Genomic DNA, 11,056 nt, shown 5'->3' with positions numbered 1-11,056 from the left:
TGCTTCTTTATTGTCTTTAGCTGGACTATTACTGAGCTTTAATCAAGTCTCAGTTTTGAGCATTCTTGCTCAAAATTGCTTTCAAGATAATGTTTAACTCTCTGTCCATTAACAATGAACTTTTTGTTAGAATCATTATCCTGAAGCTTTACGTATCCATATGGTGACACACTTGTAATCACATATGGACCTCTCCACCGGGATTTCAATTTCCCGGGAAATAATCTGAGCCTAGAATTAAATAGCAGAACTTTCTGCCCTGGCTCAAAGACTCTGGATGATAGTTTCTTATCATGCCATCTTTTTGCTTTCTCCTTGAAAATTTTTTGCATTTTCGAAAGCATTGAGTCTGAATTCCTCTAGCTCATTTAACTGGAGCAATTATTTTTCTCCAGCTAACTTGGCATCAAGGTTTAGGAATCTGGTTGCCTAATAGGCCTTATGTTCCAGTTCCACTGGCAAGTGACAGGACTTTCCATACACAAGCTGGTATGGAGAGGTCCCTATAGGAGTCTTGAATGCTGTTTTGTATGCTCACAGAGCATCATCCAAGCTTCTTGCCAAATCCCTTCTACGGTTAATGATGAGCAGATAATTTATACGCTTTTTGGCATTGTTTTTAGGTAGTTTTTAGTATGATCTAGTTACTTTTAGGGATGTTTTCATTAGTTTTTATGCTAAATTCACATTTCTGGACTTTACTATGAGTTTGTGTGTTTTTCTGTGATTTCAGGTATTTTCTGGCTGAAATTGAGGGACCTGAGCAAAACTCTGATAGGAGGCTGACAAAGGACTGCTGATGCTGTTGGAATTTGACCTCCCTGCACTCAAAATGGAATTTTTGGAGCTACAGAACTCCAAATGGCGCTCAACGACAGTTCTATGCTGCATTCTGGAGTCAAACGCCAGAAACACGTCATGTACTAGAGTTGAACGCCCAAAACACGTTACAACTTGGCGTTCAACACCAAGAGAAGCCTCAGCTCGTGGATAGATCAAGCTCAGCCCAAGCACACACCAAGTGGGCCCTGGAAGTGGATTTCTGAATCAATTACTTACTTCTGTAAACCCTAGCAGCTAGTCTAGTATAAATAGGACCTTTTACTATTATATTTTCATCCTGGATTGTATTTTTGATCCTGTGATCACGTTTTGGGGGCTGGCCTCTTGGCCATGCCTGGACCTTCATCACTTATGTATTTTCAACGGTGGAGTTTCTACACACCATAGATTAAGGGTGTGGAGCTCTGCTGTACCTCAAGTTTCAATGCAATTACTACTATTTTCTATTCAATTCTGCTTATTCTTATTCTAAGATATTCGTTGCACTTCAACATGATGAATGTGATGATCTGTGACACTCATCATCATTCTCACCTATGAACGCGTGATTGACAACCACTTCTGTTCTACCTTAGACCGGGCGCATATCTCTTGGATTCCTTAATCAGAATCTTCGTGGTATAAACTAGAATTGATGGCGGCATTCATGGGAATCCGGAAAGTCTAACCTTGTCTGTGGTATTCCGAGTAGGATTCCGGGATTTAATGACCGTGACGAGCTTCAAACTCGCAATTGTTGGGCGTGATGACAAACGCAAAAGAATCAAGGGATTCTATTCCAACATGATCGAGAATCGACAGATGATTAGCCGTGCTGTGACAGAGCATTTGGACCATTTTCACTGAGAGGATGGGATGTAGCCATTGACAACGGTGATGCCCTACATACAGCTTGCCATGGAAAGGAGTAAGAAGGATTGGATGAAAGCAGTAGGAATGCAGAGATTCAGAAGGAACACAGCACCTCCATACACCTATCTGAAATTTCCACCATTGAATTACATGAGTAACTCTATCTTTATTTTCTTTTTAAATTTATTATTATTATTCGAAAATCCAATAATCTCTTAATGTAGTTAAATTCGCCTGACTGGGATTTACAAGATGACCATAGCTTGCTTCATACCAACAATCTCTGTGGGACCGACCCTTACTCACGTAAGGTATTACTTAGATGACCCAGTACACTTGCTGGTTAGTTGAGCGAAGTTGTGAAGTTATGTTTAGACCATGGTATTGAGCACCAAGCTTTTGGAGCCATTACGGGGACAATCAATTTCGAACAACAATTTAAGCATGAATCACAATTTTGTCCACCAAGTTTTTGGCACCGTTGCCGGGGATTGTTCGAGTATGGACAACTGACGGTTCATCTTGTTGCTCAGATTAGGTAATTTTTTTTATTTTCTTTTAAAAAAAAGTTTTCAAAAATCTTTCAAAAATTTGTCTTTATTTTCGTTTTTCTAAAGAATATTTTTGAAAAAAATAATAAAAATACAAAAAAAATCATAAAGTCATAAAAATAAAAAATATTTTGTGATTCTTGTTTGAGTCTTGTGTCAATTTTTAAGTTTGGTGTCAATTGCATGTTTTAAAAATCTCTTGTATTTTTCGAAAATTCATGCATTCATAGTGTTCTTCATGATCTTCAAGTTGTTCTTGGTAAATCTTCTTGTTTGATCTTGATGTTTTCTTGTTTTGTGTCTTTTATTGTTTTTCATATGCATTTTTGCATTCATAGTATCCTTGCATTAAAGAATTCTAAGTTTGGTGTCTTGTATGTTTTCTTTACATAAAAATTTTTTCAAAAATATGTTTTTGATGTTCATCATGATCTTCAAATTGTTCTTGGTGTTCATCTTGACATTCATAGTGTTCTTGCATGCATCTTGAGTTTTGATTCATAATTTTCATGTTGTGAGTCATTTTTGTTGTTTTTCTCTCTCATAATTAAAAATTCAAAAATAAAAAATATCTTTTCCTTAATTTTCTCATAATTTTCGAAAATTTGAGTTGACTTAGTAAAAAATTTTTAAAATTAGTTGTTTCTTACAAGTCAAGTCAAATTTTCAATTTTAAAAATCCTATCTTTTCAAAACTTTTTCAAAAATCAAATCTTTTTCATTTTTATCTTATGATTTTCAAAAATTTAAAAATATTTTTTAAAAATCTTTTTCTTAATTTTATCTTTATTTTCGAAAATTATGCTAACAATCAATGTGATTGATTAAAAAATTTGAAGTTTGTTACTTTCTTCTTAAGAAAGGTTCAATCTTTAAATTCTAGAATCATATCTTTTAATTTCTTGTTAGTCAAGTAATTAATTTTAATTTTAAAAATTAAATCTATCTTATCTTATCTTTTATATCATATCTTTTTCAAAATTTTATCTTTTTCAAAAATTTGACTTTAAAATATCTTATCTAACTTCTTATCTTCTTATCTTTTCAAATTTGATTTTCAAATCTTTTTCAACTAACTATTTGACTTTTTGTTTGTTTCTTATCTTTTTCAAAACCACCTAACTACTTTTCCCTCTCTACTTTTCGAAAATATCTCATCCCTTTTTCAAAAATTCTTTTCAATTAACTAATTGTTTCAAATTTTAATTTTAATTCTATCTCATCTTTAATTTTCGAAAATCATTAACTCCTTTTCAAAATTAATCTTCGAATTCTCTCTCTCATCTTCTTCTATTTATTTATTCATTTACTAACACTTCCCTTCACCCCTCTTCATCTCCAATCATGCCTCTATCCTTACCCTTGTGTTTGGATTCTCCTTTCTTTATTCTTTTCTTCTTTTACTAATAATAAGGATCCTCTTAACTGTGACATAGAGGATTCCTCTTTCTTTTCTTTTTCTCTTCTCTTTCATATGAGCAGGAACAAGGAAAAAGGCACTCTTGTTGAAGCTGATCCTGAACCAGAAAGGACTCTGAAGAGGAAACTAAGAGAAGCTAAATTACAACAATCCAGAGGCAACCTTTTTGAAATTTTTGAACAAGAGAAGGAGATGGCAGCTGAACCCAACAATAATAATGCAAGGAGGATGCTTGGTGACTTTACTAAACCCACGTCCAAGTTTGATGGAAGAAACATCTTAATTCCTGCCATTGGAGCAAACAATTTTGAGCTGAAACCTCAATTAGTTGCTCTAATGCAACAGAACTGCAAGTTTCATGGACTTCTATCTGAAGATCCTTACCAGTTTTTAACTGAGTTCTTGCAGATTTGTGAGACTGTTAAGACGAATGGAGTAGATCCTGAAGTCTACAGGCTCATGCTTTTCCCTTTTGCTGTAAAAGACAGAGCTAGAACATGGTTGGACTCACAACCTAAAGATAGCCTGGACTCCTGGGATAAGCTGGTCACGGCCTTCTTGGATAAATTCTTTCCTCCTCAAAAGCTGAGCAAGCTTAGAGTGGATGTTCAGACCTTCAAGCAAAAAGATGGTGAATCCCTCTATGAAACTTGGGTAAGATACAAACAGATGACCAAAAAGTGTCCTTCTGACATGTTTTCAGAGTGGACCATGTTAGATATATTCTATTTTGGTCTATCTGAGTTTTCCAAGATGTCATTGGACCATTCTGCAGGTGGATCCATTCACCTAAAGAAAACGCCTGCAGAAGCTCAGGAACTTATTGACATGGTTGCAAATAACCAATTCATGTACACTTCTGAGAGGAATTTCGTGAATAATGGGACGCCTCAGAGGAAGGGAGTTCTTGAAATTGATGCTCTGAATGCCATATTGGCTCAGAACAAAGTGTTAACTCAGCAAGTCAACATGATTTCTCAAAGTCTGAATGGATGGCAAAATGCATCCAACAGTACTAAAGAGGCATCTTCTGAAGAAGAAGCTTATGATCCTGAAAACCCTGCAATGGCAGAGGTAAATTACATGGGTGAACCTTATGAAAACACCTATAATTCATCATGGAGAAATCATCCAAATTTCTCATGGAAGGATCAACAAAAGCCTCAACAAGGCTTTAATAATGGTGGAAGAAATAGGCTCAACAATATCAAGCCTTATCCTCATCTTCTCAGCAACAGACAGAGAATTATGAACAGAATACCTCTAACTTAGTAAATTTAGTCTCTGATCTATCTAAGGCCACTTTAATTTTCATGAATGAAACAAGGTCCTCCATCAGAAATCTGGAGGCACAAGTGGGCCAGCTGAGTAAGAAAATCACTGAAACTCCTCCTAGTACTCTCCCAAGCAATAGAGAAGAGAATCCAAAAAGAGAGTGCAAGGCCATTGATATAATCAATATGGCCTAATGCAAGGAGGAGGGAGAGGACGCGAATCCCAATGAGGAAGATCTCATGGGACGTCTCTCAAGCAAGAAGGAGTTCCCTATTGAGGACTTAAAGGAATCTGAGGCTCATATAGAGACCATAGAGATTTCATTAAATCTCCTTCTGCCATTCATGAGCTCTGAAGATTATTCTTCCTCTGAAGAGGATGAAGATGTAACTGGAGAGCAAGTTGCTCAATATCTAGGAGTCATCATGAAGCTGAATGCCAAGTTATTTGGTAATGAGACTTGGGAAGGTGAACCTCCCTTGCTCATTAGTGAACTTGATACATGGGTTCAGCAAACCTTACCTCAAAAGAGACAAGATCCTGGCAAATTCTTGATACCCTGTACCATAGGCACCATGACCTTTGAGAAAGCTCTGTGTGACCTAGGGTCAGGCATAAATCTTATGCCACTCTCTGTAATGGAGAAGCTGGGGATCATTGAGGTACAGCCTGCCTTATGCTCATTATAATTGGCAGACAAGTCAGTAAGACAAGCTTATGGATTAGTAGAGGACGTGTTAGTAAAGGTTGAAGGTCTTTACATCCCTGCTGATTTCATAATCTTAGACACTAGGAAGGAGGATGATGAATGCATCATCCTTGGAAGAGCTTTCCTAGCCACAGCAGAAGCTGTGATAGATGTTAACAGAGGAGAATTAGTCCTTCAATTGAATAGGGATTACCTTGTGTTTAAGGCACACGGCTATCCTTCTGTAACAAGGGAGAGTAAGCATGCAGAGCTTCTCTCAGTACAGAGTCAAACAGAGCCCCCACAATCAAATTCTAAGTTTGGTGTTGGGAGGCCACAACCAAACTCTAAGTTTGGTGTTGAACCCCCATATCCAAACTCTAAGTTTGGTTTTGGGAGTCCACAACATTGACCTGATCACCTTTGTGGCTCCAAGAGAGCCCACTGTCAAGCTAGTGACATTAAAAGAGCGCTTGTTGGGAGGCAACCCAATTTTTATTTATCTAATTTTATTTTATTTTTATTGTTCTTTTATGTTTTATTAGGTTCATGATCATGTGGAGTCACAAAAAAAAAATTAAAATTAAAAACAGAATAAAAAAATAGCAAAAGAAAAATCACACCTTGGAGGAAGGACCTACTGGCGTTCAACGCCAGTAAGGAGCATCTGGCTGGCGTTCAACACCAGAACAGAGCATGGATCTGGCGTTGAATGCCAGAAACAAGCAACATCCCGGCGTTCAAACGCCAGGAATGCACCCTGAGGAGAGCTGGCGCTGAACGCTAGAAACAAGCATGGAACTGGCGTTCAACGCCAGAAACATGCTACACATGGGCGTTGAACGCCCATAACATGCATCACTTTGGCGTTTGAACGCCAGAATTGCATGCAAGGGCATTTCTACATGCCTAATTGGTGCAGGGATGTAAATCCTTGACACCTCAGGATCTGTGGACCCCACAAGATCATCTCAGGATCTGTGGACCCCACAGGATCCCCACCTACCATATTCTCACCTTACCTCCTAATAATCTTATAACACACTTTTCCAAAAACCCTTCACCAATCACCTCAATCTCTCTTCCCAATTACCCCCTTCACCACTCACATCCATCCATTCTTTCCCAAAAAAACCCCACCTACCTTCAAAATTCAAATTTCTTTCCCACCGAAACCCACCTTAAATGGCCGAACCTACCCCCTCTCCTCTCCCTATATAAACCCTTCCATTCTCCTTAATTTTCACACAACACAAATCTCTCTTCTCCTTCTTGGCCGAATACACCTCCCCTCAATCTACTCCATATTTTCTCTTCTTATTCTTCTTTTATTTCTTCTCTTGCTCGAGGGCGAGCAATATTTTAAGTTTGGTATGGTAAAAGCATACGCTTTTTATTTTTCCATTACCATTGATGGCACTTAAGGCCGGAGAAACCTCTAGAAAAGGGAAAGGGAAGACAAAAGCTTCCACCTCCGAGTCATGGGAGATGGAAAGATTCATCTCCAAAGCCCATCAAAACCACTTCTATGATGTTGTGGCTTGTGATCCCCGAGGTCCCTTTTAACCTCAAAAAAAATGAGTATCCGGAAATCCGACATGAAGTCCAAAGAAGAGGTTGGGAAGTTCTAACCAACCCCATCCAACAAGTCAGTATCTTAATGGTTCAAGAGTTCTATGCCAATGCATGGATCACTAGGAACCATGATCAAAGTAAGAACCCGAACCCAAAGAATTATCTTACAATGGTTCGGGGGAAATACTTAGATTTTAATCCGAAAAATGTGAGGTTGGCGTTCAACTTGCCCATGATGCAAGGAGATGCACGCCCCTACACTAGAAGGGTCAACTTTAATCAAAGGTTGGACCAAGTCCTTATGGACATATGTGTGGAAGGAGCTCAATGGAAAAGAGACTCCAAAGGCAAGCCGGTTCAACTAAGAAGACTAGACCTCAAGCCTGTGGCTAGAGGATGGTTGGAATTCATCCAACGCTCAATCATCCCTACTAGCAACCGATCCGAAGTTACTGTGGATCGGGCCATCATGATCCATAGCATCATGATTGGAGAGGAAGTTGAAGTTCATGAAGTCATCTCCCATGAATTCTACAAAATAGCCGATAAGCCCTCTAATTTGGCAAGGCTAGTTTTTCCTCATCTTATTTGCCATCTATGTTACTCAGCTGGAGTTATCATAGAAGGAGACATCCTCATTGAGGAGGACAAGCCCATCACTGTGAAAAGGATGGAGCAAACAAGAGAGCCCACTCATGGAACCCAAGAGACGCATGAGGAAGCTCATCACCAAGAAATTCCGGAGATGCCTCAAGGGATGCACTTTCCTCCCAACAACTATTGGGAACAACTCAACACTTCCTTAGAAGATTTGAGTTACAATGTGGATCAATTAAGGGTGGAACATCAAGAGCACTCCATCATTCTCCATGAAATTAGAGAAGATGAAAGAGCAATGAGGGAGAAGCAACAAAGGCAAGGAAGGGACATAGAAGAGCTTAAGGACATCATTGGTTCTTCAAGAAGAAGACGCCACTAAGGTGGATTCATTTCTTGTTCTTATCTCTCTGTTTTTCGGTTTTTTATGTTACATGTTTATCTATATTTTGTGTCTCTACTTCATGATTATTAGTATTTAGTAACTATGTCTTAAGGCTATGAATAATTCCATAAATCATTCACCTCTCTTAAATGAAAAATGTTTCTAATTCAAAAGAACAAGAAGTACATGAGTTTCAAAATTATCCTTGAATTTAGTTCAATTATATTGATGTGGTGACAATACTTTTTATTTTTTGAATGAATGCTTGAACAGTACATAATTTTGATCTTGTTGTTTATGAATGTTAAAATTGTTGGCTCTTGAAAGAATGATGAACAAAGAGAAATGCTATTGATAATCTGAAAAATCATGAAATTGATTCTTGAAGCAAGAAAAAGCAGCGAAAAAGCAAAAGCTTGCGAAAAAAAAATTTTGGCAAAAAAAAAAATAGAAAGAAAAAGAAAAAGCAAGCAGAAAAAGCCAATAGCCCTTAAAACCAAAAGGAAAGGGTAAAAAGGATCCAAGGCTTTGAGCATCAATGGATAGGAGGGCCCAATAAAATCCAGGCCTAAGCGGCTAAATCAAGCTGTCCCTAACCATGTGCTTGTGGCATGCAGGTCCAAGTGAAAAGCTTGAGACTAAGTGGTTAAAGTCGTGATCCAAAGCAAAAAGAGTGTGCTTAAGAACTCTGGACACCTCTAACTGGGGACTTTAGCAAAGCTGAGTCACAATCTGAAAAGGTTCACCCAGCTATGTGTCTGTGGCATTTATGTATCTGGTGGTAATACTGGAAAACAAAGTGCTTAGGGCCACGGCCAAGACTCATAAAAGTAGCTGTGTTCAAGAATCAACATACTTAACTATGAGAATCAATAACACTATCTGAAATTCTAAGTTCCTAGAGATACCAATCATTCTAAACATCAAAGGAAAAAGTGAGATGCCAAAACTGTTCAGAAGCAAAAAGCTACAAGTCCCGCTCATCTAATTAGAACTAATATTCATTGATATTTTGGGATTTATAGTATATTCTCTTCTTTTTATCCTAATTGATTTTCAGTTGCTTGGGGACAAGCAACAATTTAAGTTTGGTGTTGTGATGAGCGGATAATTTATACGCTTTTTGGCATTGTTTTTAGGTAGTTTTTAGTATGATCTAGTTATTTTTAGGGATGTTTTCATTATTTTTTAAGCTAAATTCATATTTCTGGACTTTACTATGAGTTTTTGTGTTTTTCTGTGATTTCAGGTATTTTCTGGCTGAAATTGAGGGACCTGAGCAAAACTCTGATAGGAGGCTGACAAAGGACTGCTGATGCTGTTGGAATCTGACCTCCCTGCACTCAAAATGGATTTTTTGGAGCTACAGAACTCCAAATGGCGCGCTCTCAATGGCGTTGGAAAGTAGACATTCAGAGCTTTCTAGCAATATATAATATTTCATAATTTATTCGTAATTAGATGATGTAAGCTGGCGTTCAACGCCAGCTCTATGCTGCATTCTGGAGTCAAACGCCAGAAACACGTCACGAACCAGAGTTGATCACCCAAAACACGTTACAACTTGGCGTTCAACTCCAAGAGAAGCCTCAGCTCGTGGATAGATCAAGCTCAGCACAAGCACACACCAAGTGGGCCCTGGAAGTGGATTTCTGCATCAATTACTTACTTTTGTAAACCCTAGCAGCTAGTCTAGTGTAAATAGGACTTTTTACTATTATATTTTCATCCTGGATTGTATTTTTGATCCTGTGATCACGTTTTGGGGGCTGGCCTCTTGGCCATGCCTGGACCTTCATCACTTATGTATTTTCAACGGTGGAGTTTCTACACACCATAGATTAAGGGTGTGGAGCTCTGCTGTACCTTAAGTTTCAATGCAATTACTACTATTTTCTATTCAATTCTGCTTATTCTTATTCTAAGATATTCGTTGCACTTCAACATGATGAATGTGATGATCTGTGACACTCATCATCATTCTCACCTATGAACGCGTGATTGACAACCACTTCTGTTCTACCTTAGACCGGGCGCATATCTCTTGGATTCCTTAATCAGAATCTTCGTGGTATAAGCTAGAATTGATGGCGGCATTCATGGGAATCCGGAAAGTCTAACCTTGTCTGTGGTATTCTGAGTAGGATTCCAAGATTGAATGACTGTGATGATCTTCAAACTCGCGATTGTTGGACGTGATGACAAACGCAAAAGAATCAAGGGATTCTATTCCAACATGATCGAGAACCGACAGATGATTAGCCGTGCTGTGACAGAGCATTTGGACCATTTTCACTGAGAGGATGGGATGTAGCCATTGACAACGGTGATGCCCTACATACAGCTTGCCATGGAAAGGAGTAAGAAGGATTGGATGAAAGCAGTAGGAAAGCAGAGATTCAGAAGGAACACAGCACCTCCATACACCTATCTGAAATTCCTACCATTGAATTAAATGAGTAACTCTATCTTTATTTTCTTTTTAAATTTATCATTATTATTCGAAAATCCAATAATCTCTTAATGTAGTTAAATCCGCCTGGCTGGGATTTACAAGATGACCATAGCTTGCTTCATACCAACAATCTTTGTGGGATCGACCCTTACTCACGTAAGGTATTACTTGGACGACCCAGTACACTTGCTGGTTAGTTGAGCGAAGTTGTGAAGTTATGTTTAGACCATGGTATTGAGCACCAAGCTTTTGGAGCCATTACTGGGACAATCAATTTCGAACAACAATTTAAGCATGAATCACAATTTTGTCCACCAGTTAATCACAGTCCATTCCAGGATTCTTTTAAGTTCTCTGTTAAAGACTTCAGCTTGCCCATTTGTCTGTGGATGATATGGAGTGGCTACCCTGTGGC

Source organism: Arachis hypogaea, chromosome 7 (assembly GCF_003086295.3).
Source record: "Arachis hypogaea cultivar Tifrunner chromosome 7, arahy.Tifrunner.gnm2.J5K5, whole genome shotgun sequence".
Taxonomy (NCBI): Eukaryota; Viridiplantae; Streptophyta; class Magnoliopsida; order Fabales; family Fabaceae; genus Arachis; species Arachis hypogaea.
The sequence above is the reverse complement of the archived record's forward strand: the minus strand, read 5'-3'. Positions refer to the sequence as shown.